The sequence below is a fragment of the Struthio camelus genome, chromosome 1, assembly GCF_040807025.1.
Source record: "Struthio camelus isolate bStrCam1 chromosome 1, bStrCam1.hap1, whole genome shotgun sequence".
Taxonomy (NCBI): domain Eukaryota; kingdom Metazoa; phylum Chordata; class Aves; order Struthioniformes; family Struthionidae; genus Struthio; species Struthio camelus.
In genome coordinates this window covers 5,156,445-5,169,697 of record NC_090942.1, presented here as the reverse complement: position 1 = coordinate 5,169,697, position 13,253 = coordinate 5,156,445, and the positions used below count along the sequence as shown (strand labels likewise).

Sequence of the window (13,253 nt, the reverse complement as noted above, 5' to 3'; positions counted from 1 at the left end):
AACCTACCAAGGAAAGAGCTCCTTTTTTGAAACCTCTCTCAGGAATTACCTTCTTTATTTACTGGCCTCTTGCCATTTCCTGCTCATCAGAACCCTAATAAGGAAGGCATTTATACACCTTGTCTTCTGGTCCCTGGACTGAAATGCTCAGTTCCAAGCTCGTTATGACCTTAAATATGCTACCTATTACCTTTAATGGTGTATTGTAGACTCATCCACTGGTAACTCGTACTCATTCTTATTAAATGTGCTTAGCAAGCTGGCACTAAAGAAATAGAAGTGTCAGTTCTTCAAATTAAAATAAAAAATCAATTACGCTCTTAGGGGCAGATGGAGAGTAAGCCGAATACAATGTACATGTACACTATTGTGGAAACCAAGGCCTTTATGTGCAATTAGTGGTATTTCATTCTTAATCTTCCTCCTTAATAGAGAAGGAGCCATTAAAATAGTGAAAGCAATCCACACACGTTTCATAGTCGGCTTCAGGGAGATACCTGCAAATGCATTATTTGTGTGTGTGTGTGTATCAAACAAATTACTCATATACCCCTTTAATTCTTCACTATTATTTGGGAGTGGCAGTGGATGGGGCTGGATAGGGGGAGGAGAAGGTCAAGCGCTTCATTGCAGGATTGGGGTTTTTTTGTAAAAAGTATAACACCTGAGAGTAATTTTTGCCACTACTTTTTGGCCGTTACACCATCTGCTCCAGATTTGTGGCCAGCTCATTGGAAATTGCAAAGGGGACATCTTCCCCAGGGAAGATTTAGCACAAGGCAGGTCAGGGCCATGCTTCTGGGATGGTGTCAGTGTCCGGGAATGCGCCAGGGCCTTTCTGTCCTAAACTGGCCAGCCCATAAATCTGATTCGATATTGAAACGATGGAAGTGCCTGGGCTGGCGTTAGAGTCCGTTTCGCAAGCAGGGCATGCAGATAGTCTGAATTACTCAATATTTTGTGTACGATGATACAGAGTTCACCCAACGTGCAGCAAAGACTCTGTTCCCCCATCTGGCTACTGCAGCAGCGTAAGGACGAGAAGTGAAGATAATTGGGCCATTTTCAAGAGACCTAGTCTGGGTGGCTATAAAGATGTGTGATGCTGAGCGTCTCTCTGGAATATTATTCTCAGAAATGATCTGGCTGCCAGATCAGAGGTTGCATCCCCAGGAGGTTGTTGGGTGGACATGACCCTAATGAAATTCCCTGCAGGACAGAGATGCTAGGCAGAATTTAGCCCTTTTTATCAGACATGAGCTCCTGGTAGTCCTTGTCCATCTGAGATTTTGGCCTTGTTCTGCGGTTACAGAGACTCCTGTACTAACGGTGAGAAGGGAAATGGAGAATAAATGACTCCTTCAGCATTGTGAAGCTGGGCAGAAACACCTCTGGAAGTGAGAGCTATAGCCACCGTGCTGTGCCACCCCACATCTGCAATCTACATCCATTTCCATTACAGTAGCCTTTTCCTGTTACTGCAGAGCAGGGTCCTTGTGCCTCAGTTTCCCCAGCTTGCCTCCCCAGCACCATTCCTTAGAGGCTAAACCAACCAGGAGGTCCTTTCCTGCCAGGGAAAAGCCTGCAAATAAACAAAATATATAAGAAAGCTCTTAACAAGTGCTAGAAATGAGCAAGCCCTTGGTGTGGGAGCGTATTTCTTCCGTAGCGCAGGCATGATCAATAAAAGTCATAGCTATGAACCTCAGTATTGAATCTCACTGCTGTGATTTATTGCCTATAACATGTACTTCCTTTTCCTTTATGCTGAGGGGGAAGAGCTGTTGTTTAGCACTGAGACCACACTTTCTAGGGATTCCTGGGCAGCAGATGTGATGCACTGGCTCAGATTTTCCCCTTAATGTTCCTAAAGGAAAGGTCCTGAGTCAGGGGTCGTCATCCCAATTCGCCAGCGTGCTGAAACCGAGCCCTTCGGTATAACGAGCAATTCCTGAATAGCTGGTCGTTGGGATACGGTTACGCAATTCAAAGCAATCGAGTTACGACTGCACCATGAGTTAGTGCCTGCCAAGCTGGCTGTGATAAGCGTGCTACGTATCCAGCGTGTTTTATTGCACCGCTGGGGTGGACGAGGAGGGGGCCCAAAGCCAGCCAGCGCCCCTGCGCTGCAGAGCCGGGTGCCAAGAGAAGGAAACACTTCTCTCAAAGAGTCTGGGCCTCGTCTCGCCACTCATTTCTTCCTCGCCCCCCAGAACGATACAATGCCGTGTTATTCCACAATGGTTTTTTTTTTTTTAATCCTTTCATCTCCAGCCCTTGGACTGGGAGATCAGTATCATGCCTCCTAATTTGCACACAAGATTAAGACACGGAGGTGGGAAGCAGTTTTCCCGGATCACCTCGGAGGCCAGGCCACAGCTGGGGATATTGCGCAGCTTTTATGAATCCCAAGCCAGTAATCTTGCTGCTGTTCACACCGTTTAAATAGCAGGACTTTTACTGTGAAGCACAACGAGGGAGTTTTAATTTTGGATTAACTTCACTTATGCTAATCACTTCTTTAGATCATGCCTTAAACACCTGTCTTCAAAGAGCCCCGCACTCCACACTTAAAACGGGCAAAAAAAAAAGCTGTCTGCAAAATGCCACGTAAAAGTGATATTCATCTCCAGAAGATGGCACTGTGAAACTAGTCTTTCAGCATCCCACGGCCAGCTACCAGTTTCTCGCTGAACCAGGTCCGATGAATTAACGTTTGATGAACGGGTAAGTGAGTGATCTTTGCATCAAAGAAGATCTGGCCCAGGAGTGCAATGCCAGTGTCAATGTGTGCCGTGCCGGGGTGAAGTTTCAAACGGGGCGCGGGCTCATAGAAAATACACGCGGACGGGAATTCACCCTAGCTGGGATGTATCGAGCATTAAATAGAGGTCTTCTGCTTAAAGGGCCTTCTGCTGTCCTTTGCTCCTGCAAAGAATGAGTGTAATGGGGACTGAACCTGTAAAACTTAAAAGCTGAAGGCCCCAGTCTGCTGCGTAGAGGGGAGTCTCCTTTTCTTCTGACACTGAGGTCCTGTTAGATAGTGGCCCTGCTCCATCTACCTGGCGCCCATCAGGTCCTTTCTCCCCAGGAGCTGTCTCTTAGCGGTACCTGCTGGGCAGCATGACCTGAAGCGGGCAAACATCTCCCTGAAGTGGAGGTCCTCCATGTATAAACCCGGCTGCTGTCGACTAACTTCTGCCCCATCTGAGAGTGTTTGACATGGATGAACCCCCAGGGCCTGACTTCTGCTGTTTTAGGGATGGAAAGGGCAGCTCAGACCCCACCGCTTGCACCAGCTGCAAGGCAGATGCCATTTACTCGTGTTTGTGAACATGTCTAGATACCATGTGCAAATATGGACCTTGTCTCAGCACCGTCTCAGCACATTTCGGGCCTCTCCTCCAGAAACGCGAATGTGCTGAGGACAGCAGCCTTTGCGTAGCCTTTACAAGCTAACCTGGGGGTCAGAAACCTTTTCAGCGGGCTGTGCCAGGCCACATATTTCTCTCTCAAAAAAGGTGGTAAAGGCGCCAAGAGAATCTCAGCAGGAGCCAGGAGATGCAGCCTAAAAGCCAAAATATTACCCGTCACTTTATTCTCTGCAAGAGGCAGCATCCCACTAAATAACGCAGCTGGGGGTGGTGGCCCCTCGGGGTGGCGCGGCTCGGTGCTGGTGCTGCTGCTGGATATTGGTGTCTGCCCATCCGCCACTGTAGGCACTGGGGCTGTAAACTCCCCATAGCTGGTCTCAGCTAATGTTTGGGTTTCACCGTTTCGGATGGGTTTCTCTTGTTCAGCTATGGAAAACATGGTAGCACTAGGGGTGTGGAGAGTTATACAGTTTGAGGATGGTTATCAGAGGCAAGGGCAGCTGGACAATCATTTGAACTTGGGTATTTGGTGCTTGGGTAAGTCTCTTATCAGTACTATTTGCATGAAAGTGCTTTTCTTAAAAAAAAAAAAAAATCAGGTAGGAAACATCTATTCCCAGCTTGAAATACAAGTTTGGCTGTCACGTGCTTGCCAAAAGATGTGACATTTCAGAGCACGGACAGCAGTGAAATTAAGGTAGTCAGGTTGCTTTTCATCACATTGAAAATGCACCCCCGAGAACACAGTGTGGCTCTGTTTAAAACGGAAGCTAACGTCAGCGTGGTTGTTCATCAAAGAGTACACCCATTTTACCTCTTGGGGTACTATGCAAGGAAAATTCAGGATTTGTTGAAGTTGATTTTCCTTCCCGGTGATGTTTTAATGGTAGTTTTAAAATGAAATCTTTCGGAGAGATTACTGCAATTCATGTCCCCTAACCCAATTTGTGTTATCAACTATGAGCACAACTCAAAGTCTTTGCCACCAACAGAAGCCTTTATGGTCATCTTTTGATCAGATCTGATACAAATCTGAGCCTTTTCATTGGTGTCTGAAAATTTTATTGTAGCAGTGGCTTAGAAAAATTCTGAAAATATTTTCTTCCTTAGCCTTGATTTTTTTTTTTATCCACCTCTTTGGACACCTTCCACCGAACTAATTTAGATCATACACTCTTTGGACAAGGATTTAGATCATAAACTCATTTTCCTTTACATCTCCATGTACATGGCCAAGTGCACTGTCAGTGGTTCAGAAATAGTTTCTAAATAAAAATAAGAGAGGGCAGGGCAGAGAAAACCAAGGCTAAGAAGAAAGAAGAAGCTCCAAAGAGGTCAGTGGAATCAAAGCTCCTTCAAAGACCGTTTAAGTGTGAATGGAAACAAAGCACAAAGGCATCTGGTATTAGTGGAAAGAAGCTGGAGAAACATCTAAACACTTCTGCGAACTGCTAGCACTGTTGCCGTAGTCTGGATGACAGTAGTGTCAGAGCTCACCACCAGCACTTGCAGACTTAGACCAAGATATGCTACAGCGAGCGATGTCCTGGAGTAATCTAATTTTGAATGGGTTAAAAAGAGAGAACGCAGACATCGTGTGTGCAGAGCTTCTTCCTATAAAAATATGTTGAAAATCTGAAATGTCACCATGCTGAAAATGTCAACCACTTCTATAATCATTTAGAGAAATGGGACTGCGGAAAGCCTGAATTTGCTTTCAACACTTTCATGGCATCTGCTGGGTTTTTGGTTTTATTTTGAAGTTCTGATAATGTTCCCTTGCTATTTTTGAAATCCCATCCAACCTGGAAGCCTGAAAAACATGACACGCTTTATTTGTGTGTTTTACACCAACTCTGCTTGAACAGGAGGTGCCGAACCCTTCTCCATGACCTTTCAGAGACAGACCATGAATGTCAGGAAGGTGAATTTTGGTGAAGAAATGCATTGTCTGCAATATTTGCTCTGTCTTCAGTCTCCAGTATCTTTTCCATGAATATACCCCAGAAAAAGGAAAGAGGAGAAAAAAAAATCCACATACTTCTCTTCATCCCTTTTGTACTCTCCCTCCCTCGCCTTCCTCTTGCACCACACCCCTATGGCACGGTGCTGTGCCTATGAGAGGCTGGTGGAAGAGGAAGGAGATGGGGAGGTTCAGCAGCAAATCCCCAGCAAGAACAGATGCAACTGGACTGTTGTCTGAAGGAAGCTGGTCACTGCAAGTTGGACAAAGAAAGGCAGGAGCACACGTGGGGAATCAGTGCCACCGCTCCGCTGTGTCCCTGGACATGAAGCCACCTGTCCCTGCAGCACTCTCCTGCTTCTCGGAGGAGAGACACCTGCCAGACTGCTTGGAAACTTCAAACCTCAGCTCAAGGATGGCCAGAAAAAAAGCAAGCAGAGACGCAGCGGTGGTGTCTCAGCCTTCGAGATGAAATGCAAACTTGACAGCCCAGGTGTGGGGCTAGACCCACAGTAGCGCCTGGGGTGGAAAGGATGGACCTAGGACTGGTCGCTGCCCTGCAGTGAGATCTCCCTGCTCTCCCCCGGACCTGTTGAATGTGTGTGTGCAGCGCTGGCCCCCACCCCGGAGGATGTTCTGCAAGACATCCTCCTGCATCCTCAGTCCTACCGAGGCTGATCCTTGCAGGGGGTAGGGTTTGGGCTCCCAAAGCCCCCAGGCCTGCGATGGATGGGGCTAAATCCTTGAAAAAAAGAAGAAAAAGCAGAAAAACAAGCAAACAGCTCCCCCACCACCACCGCCCTGTTATCGAGCAAACCCGGGTGGGGAAAGCTCCGGAGCAGCCCGCCTCCCGCCCCCCACCCGAATAGTCCCCGCAGCAAAGGGGCGTTTTATGACTCCCCTGCCACCCCAGTGATTTCTCTGGCACCCCGGGGGGCTGCGGGGCGCACGGGGCAGTTGTGCAACCCTGCAGCCCCGAGGGGCGCGGGGCCGATTTTAGCAGCTTGGAAGGAAAAAAAAAATAAAAAATCCTGCAATGTGGCTTTATGTGCACACGCCCCCGCGCCGGCACACCCGCACACCGACGCTGAGGCGCAAATTCTGCCGTGAATCCGTCCCTGTGCCCGTCGGGGAGATTTCCTCTGCAGCCACATATTGCAAAAAATAAAAAAAAATAAAAATAAATCCAGCAGGCAAACGACAGAAAGAAGGAAAGTTGTGTGCGTGCTTGCGCGCTGGGAGAGGGGCGGATGGGTGCCCGCCGGTTGATTTTGGACCTCGCCTAGTGCCTAGCGGGCTCTTTTTTTCTGCAACGGAGAATAAACAGGTAACAGGATCCTGGAGAAGCCGAGGGGACAGGCGGGCTGGAGGGGATCTGATGCATTTTTGTTTTCCCCCTTCTCACACCCCGGCGCGCAGGGCAGTTAGCATCTCCCTCGGTGGAAGTTTCTTTGCAACCCAAATAAGGGGAAAAACCGAAATAAAAGGTGGCGGAGAGCCGCGGGGAGCGGCGCCGCGCCGCAGCCCGCGGCAGCCAGAAAGCGCCTCAATTTCACTCGTCAATTTCAATCTCGCCCGGGCAACGTAGTCAATTTCCCCGGGCGGGCGGCGGGTCCCCGCGGCGCGGGGGCGCGGAGGCAGCGCCGGGCGCGCCGCGGCCGCGCAGCCCCGGCGCAGCGAGGGTGGCGGGGGTTGGGGTGGGGTAGAAGCGGGGGGGAAGGATTTTTCTTTTCTTTTCTTTTTTTTTTTTTGTGGTAACTGCTGAAAAAGGTCACTGAAGGAGTTGGCTGCTATTAAAAAAAAAAAAAAGAAAAGCCCTAAAAAGCGCGGCAGGCATGCGCACTGCGCGGATGCCATATTGGAATGAGTCTGCCGCGAGTGCGGGCAGAGGGACGGGTCGGCTCCGCGCCGCGCAGCGCAGCGCACCCGCGGAGGCTCCGCCGTTGAGACGCGGAGGGGAGGCGAAAAAAAAAAAAAAAAACTAAAACCCCCCAAACTTCGCCAGGTAAGGCAGCGCGCTCGGCAGCCTTGCCTCCCCGCGCCCTCGCGGCGGGCATTTCCCTTGTTATTTTATTTAATTTTTATGCGCCGCTTGGATGGAGAGAGTCGCTCGCTCCCTCCTCACCCCCAAGAATTTTTTTTAACAAGCGCTTGCTTTTTTTTTTTTTTTAAGGAGAAAAGAGAGGGAAAAAAAAAAAAGCAAAGCGGGGGTGAGGGTGATTTCCCCCCCCCCCCCCTTTTTATTTTATTTGTTTCCCCGCCCCTGAGAGGGGAAAATGCCGTGGAGTAGTTGCGAAGTGTTGGCGTGCGGGTTGCCCGGCGGTGCGGATCTACCGCGGGGCTGGAGCCGGGCGGCGGCGCTTCGGGGCGCGCTGGGCTGCGCTGGGCTGCGCTGGGCTGCGCTGGGCTGCGCTCGCCGGAGTTATCACGGGCAGGGCTTGGCCACGCGTGTGCGATTCATCGCGGGTATGTCGCGGGTGGGGAGGGGGGTTTCTTCTTTCGGCCTCAGCGTATGACATTTTAGATGCTCTCATTTCTCTTTCTCTCTCTCTCTTTTTTTTTTTTTTTAGGGGGGGGTCTGTAAAGTAATATCCTGTCTTTTGGTGCTTTCCCTGATAAATAAGCGTGCGACCTCCTTTCAGATTTACTAGGCTTGGTGCGTGTCTTGAAAGACTTTATTTTTGGGTGTGCGGGTGGGTTTCTTCTGAATCTGCAGGAGGAGAGAGAGAGAAAAAAAAAAGCTGCTGCAAAAGGAAAAAAATAGAAAAGAAAGCAATCAACTGTGCCAAAATGTGCAGCCCTGATCCATACATATTTTCCTGTAGCGCTCCAGAACTGCGGTAAATGAATATTTATAAAGCTTGTCAGTTCAACATGGCGGGTTAAGGTGTCTTTTAAAACTGCAAATAAACATTTTGAGAAGAGAAAAAAAGGCAGGCCGAGGTACCCCAGGTTTGGCTCAGGTCTCTTTTGTCACCCGGAGAGGTGTGCTGACGACTTAAATACGGAGCAAAGGGGATGGGATTAGGTCCTCCCCCCCCCCCCCCCCCCAACCCCGCAAGACTTACTGGTGGGAAAAGTATATGGCAGGGGCAGAGCACTCGGAGCATTTGTGTGTGCGCTGGGAAAAAAAGGCATCGAAAGGGCATGCAGGCTTCGGAGCCCAACCGATTTGCCTTTGAATGCCAAAATTGCAGACATGCCATGAAAAAAAATAACAAAACTGCCGAAAGACATAACAATAATTTATTTTGCATTAACATGAGGCACATCGTGGGATAAGCTGTCCTGTTGGAGCTGTCAAGCCTTCCCCGATCAGTTAGGCGCAGCGAGCCGGGCATGTGGTGGATTTTGTTGTTCTTATTTAACAAAAACGCTCTGAAATTTCCATGCCTGGAAATTTTTGCTGCAAAACTAGTGGCTTTACCCGTGTGTGCTGTAGTGAGTAGCTTTTTTGGCAGAGAGACCCCAAAAAACCTACGCTGAAAGAGGTGAATCCCAGCTTTGCAAAGCAAGTTTGCGAGGAGTTCGCAGGGAGTTGTTTGTGCCCTTCCCGACTGCCTTTTGCAAATGCATTTTCCAGGGGAGCGGAGGAGTGAGGCTGCCTCGGAGGCTGGAGAAACTTCCTCGTTTCGGCGCAGGGAGCAGCTCGTTGCTGCTGCTCTGGGATTGTTTCACTGTGGTTGCAAGATGTTAACTTGAGAGTCAGGCATCTGTGTTTTGCAGCCACGGGAGGCTCCGGCATCGCAAGCTCCCAGTGCCCAGGCAGGGATGGAGGAGCCGATGAGGGATGCTGGAGGGAGAGAGCCTATCTCCCTTCCCATTTCCCTCCAGCTCTTGGAGATGCTCTCCAGAAACCCGCCGTGCTTTTATTTAGCAGGAGCGGTCGGAGATGCTGTTCGCCCGCTTTGCAATGCGGACTGAGGTTTTCCGCTTGCAATAATGCCCTTCTCCCTCCTCCCGACCCTTTTTGCCCATCCTCCCTTCCTCCCCCAGGACCAAGTTTTGCTGCTCAGGACAGCCAGCAAACTTAAGTCACAGGGCTAGGTGGTGGGGAGCAGAGAGGAGAAGGAGGAAGGGGGCAGGAGGGTGCTGATCTCTTAGCGCAACAGCATAAGATAGCATTAAATGCAAGTGGAGCGGCTAGGAAGGCAGTTGTCAAACAGCACAGTGGGACTCGGGTTGCAAAATGCAAGAGCTGCAGCAGAGTGGTGGGTTTTCTGTGGGGTGGGGGTGGGGTGAAGGCATTGCAAAAGGGAAAGCAGTCCCCCCACCATCGCGCCAGCGTGCCCTTGGACGAGATGGCTTTTAAAATCAGTTTGCGCCCCTGGAGCTCTGGGGAGGCAAATGTAGCAGAGAAAGCAGGCAGCTCAGCAGAAAAGCAACTTTGCCTGGCTGCACGCTGTCACAGAGGTGGGGATGCAGGGGGGTGCAGAGATCTGCAGGTCCCTTTGTGCTTGAAGGTCTCGCCCCTCTTCCCTCCCCTTCATTTTTTTTCCTTTGCCGTGGGGGGATGTGCTTAAAAATAGAAAAAAGCAGCCTAAAATGGCTCTTTCCTTGCAAATTGTGCTTTGCGATGGTAGCACCTTGCTTTGCAGTCGGCAGCGTTCGTGGCGGGCTTTGCAATGAGCATCCACCCAAGACGGGTGCAATCCCTCCGTCGGCTTATGGCCGGGACGAGGGGGGATGTCAGTGAGAAGGGCTTTGCTCGTGGGACCCCTTTGCTCCCCCACCCTTGCTTCGGTTCCCCCCAAAGAGAGGGGACCCCCTTGCCGCACAAAGCCTTTGCAAGCCCCCCATGCACCCCCTCCTTGCAGCGCAGGGGGTTTGCATTAGCGTCAGCTCCAGTTGCACCAGGCACACCTCCTCCGAGGACTTTTCTCCAGCGCAGGCGGAGGGGTGGTGGCCAGGGCTGTAGGGCAATGTGTTTTTCCTCCCGAGGGGTCTGTAAGTACACACAAATTTGATTCCCTTTGTTGGGAGCAAAGGGGATTAACCACTGCGGGGCTGGAGGGGGCTGGAGGGGGAGAGGGCAAGGCAGGTTTGCTCTTTTGCAGGTGGGACCTTGTCAAGGTGAGCAGGGCTGCAAGTGGCCTGACATCCCCCTCCACCTCCCCCCCACTTTTTTTTTTTTTTTTGGCAACAGATTATTTATGGAAGGGAGGGAAATATTCTGACAAATCTAATAACTTTAACGCTAGTAAAGGATTAGGTCCTAAAGACTCCTCTGATAAGATGGAGGCTCACTGTGATCTGTTTCGAAGTGAAACGCTAAAAGCCATTTAAATAGATGTGGGGAAGTGATAGCAACAGACTAGCACATTGTAAACAGCAAGAAATATTTACTAATATAATATTACTGTATAATATTTACTTATTTTTAGACAGCGCACTTGATAGTGGAGCAGTGGATGTGCTCTGAGCAACACAGGATCATTTCATTAATGTATTGAGAAAACATTTACAAATAATTCAACAGATGTTATAGGGACGATGCAGAGATGAAGAGAGTTTCGCACAGATGCAAGAACATCTGTAGAAGGCAGTATATAGTTATATAGCTATGATTATGAGTAATAATTGACTGGCTGGACAGACAGTTGATGTTTTAATGAGATATCACTTATTAAATCTTTATGGTAGTGTTCCTCGAAACAGAGTAAATGCCATGTAGTACAACTGTGCAAGTAATGAAGTTACAAGAAGATGATACTATTTTCAGCGAATTAGCAAGCCTTTCTTGATAGCGTACGTATAACTGCCTGTAGGGGGAAAAAAAAAGACAGCAGGATAATGTTGCTGGAAGGAGGCTGCTGTTGGAGGACCTGGGGAAAGTTCATGTCACCACGTCTCAGAAGAGCCCCGTAAAGGACACGGCGCTGTTGGGGCCGCGACTGTGTCTTCACCTTTGGTCACCTCCTCATAGGGAGATGCCAATTAGGAGGGCTCTTCTGCTGTTTTACACGTGACAGTACCTAGTGAGGTTTTTCGGAGGTGGCGAGGATGAAGCTGTGATCTCGTCCCTGCTGTGCCGGTCCAGGACTGAGCATTAAGTGTAATGGGGTAGGATCAGGCTACCTGGGCCTTGCTCTACACATCTGATTCCTGGCCTTTGGGAAACCGTCAGTTTTTCGTGCTAGGGACGTTTTTCCCCCCCATGGCTTATGCCCTGATGAGTGTGCTGGTGACACTTTAAATATATATATATATATATATATATATATATATATATATATATATATATATATATATATTTTGAGTCACAGTTTCAGGCCTGTTCCCAGTCAAGGGAGTGCTGACGTGATATAATGAGGGCGTTGGCTGACTGGGACCCTATGGAAGGACAGAACAGCGCAGAGAAGGTGTCAACTTATTTCTTCGAGGACTCTCTTTACTGGCTAAATTCACGTTGGTGTAGGGTGGAGCAGAGGTACGGAGTTTGGCCGAGGGAGGGTTTTCAAGGGTGATGACTGACGGAGACGGATGGTTCTGGAGTAAGTCCAAGTAATAAAGGAAAGGAATTGCGGAAAGCTCCAAAAAACAGGACAGGTAGCCAAAACTTGAAGTAGTGAAAGGGTGGGTCTGAAGATGGACAGACAGAATCAACCTAGTGACCACAGGGGCCACTTTTTAGATGACCTGAAGGTGATGGAGGTGTCAGGGGTCATTTAGGCACCGGGGGTATCTACATGTACAACACGCGTCAACTGGTGCAGGAGGATCCTCGGTGCTAAAAATGAAATGCTGTCACTGCTGTTAATAGTAATGCCATTTGCAATTTTTGAGTTTGTTCCGTCATTGTGATACCATAGCCTCCAGCTTGTGGAGCAGTTTTTAAGGAATAGTGTAGCCTATGGAACGTTGTCAATACTAAAATCGCAACGTTTCAAACTGTTCTTCTTTGTACTGCAGTCATCTTCGACAAAACTAGTCAAATCCGACTCTGTTTTTTGAGAGAAGAGTTTCATTTACTTTGTTCTCCTACACGTATCACTCCTACAGCGATAAAGATATTTGGGTTGCAAACCAGGGGAATGCAGAAATATGAGCAAAAAACTGTGTCACTGATGTTTAAAAACTCAAGAAAATGTTTACTTTGAGACTGGCCTTTTACAAGACCTAAGCAAAGCACTCTTGGGCGGACTAGTTTGGAAAGTGTGTTCACAGTTATTCCATTTTTATCAATCAGAAACATTTGCTCTAAAATTAAATAGTAATAAAAAGACCGAAAAAAAACCAAGCAGTTCTTGACAGCTGACCGAGAGATCATTTCTGGGTAGGTATGAGGCTTAAAAAAGTTATGTGCAGAATACTTGCTATTTTTACTTGCACTCATAATTCTTGCTTTCATGATTAATGCTCTTAACATCACAGGGTGGCTTGGGCAAGGGAGTCCTAATTGCTTGAGTAAAAGCCCTGAGATTCAATTTGAACACAAGTTATTGGAAAGTTCTTTTGTGTGTGTGTGTGTGTGTGTGCGTGTATTTGCTTAGCAGAGGAGATGAATCCCCTTCAGTAAAATCCAGCAGCCGAGATTACGCTGGCCTCTGTAGTGTAGGAGATCAGACAGGACGACCCTATGTTGGGTAGCCTTAAAGTCTAAGGATCCATAAGCCCCTTGCCAGGACTTTGGGGTGAAAAGCAATAGCTTTCCTGGAAGCACTACAAATAATCCTTTAAAGAAAGAATAGGCAGAAGTAATATTTAATTGTTTCTTGGAAGAAGGTGTTTTGAACAAGTCCTGTTTTGTTCCTGAGTCAAGGGTAGGACCTCAGTGTATCTGATAGATCAGACTCCAGTGTTCGCTGTTGACTTGGTGTTGATGGGACATGGCTTGCGGGTGACCTCGAGCAGCTCAGAGAGGCCATATGTGGAGGGAAAGGGAATCCAATTTGCGTTTGGTTAGAGCAAAGGGG

General features: G+C 48.6%; 1 protein-coding gene across 2 annotated transcripts in view; it reads left to right on the top strand.

The window, feature by feature from the left end:
- The first annotated feature begins 6,594 nt into the window (after nucleotides 1-6,594).
- Nucleotides 6,595-13,253, top strand: part of SFMBT2 (Scm like with four mbt domains 2) — a 115,486-nt gene continuing 108,827 nt past the window's right edge. Inside the window, exon 1 of one of the 2 annotated variants that reach the window (XM_068958406.1) lies at nucleotides 6,595-6,664. The gene's annotated coding sequence lies outside the window, so the exon portion shown is untranslated. Of the gene's footprint in view, nucleotides 6,665-7,192; nucleotides 7,343-13,253 lie in introns of those variants that run through there. The other variant, XM_068958486.1, reaches the window with a different exon arrangement.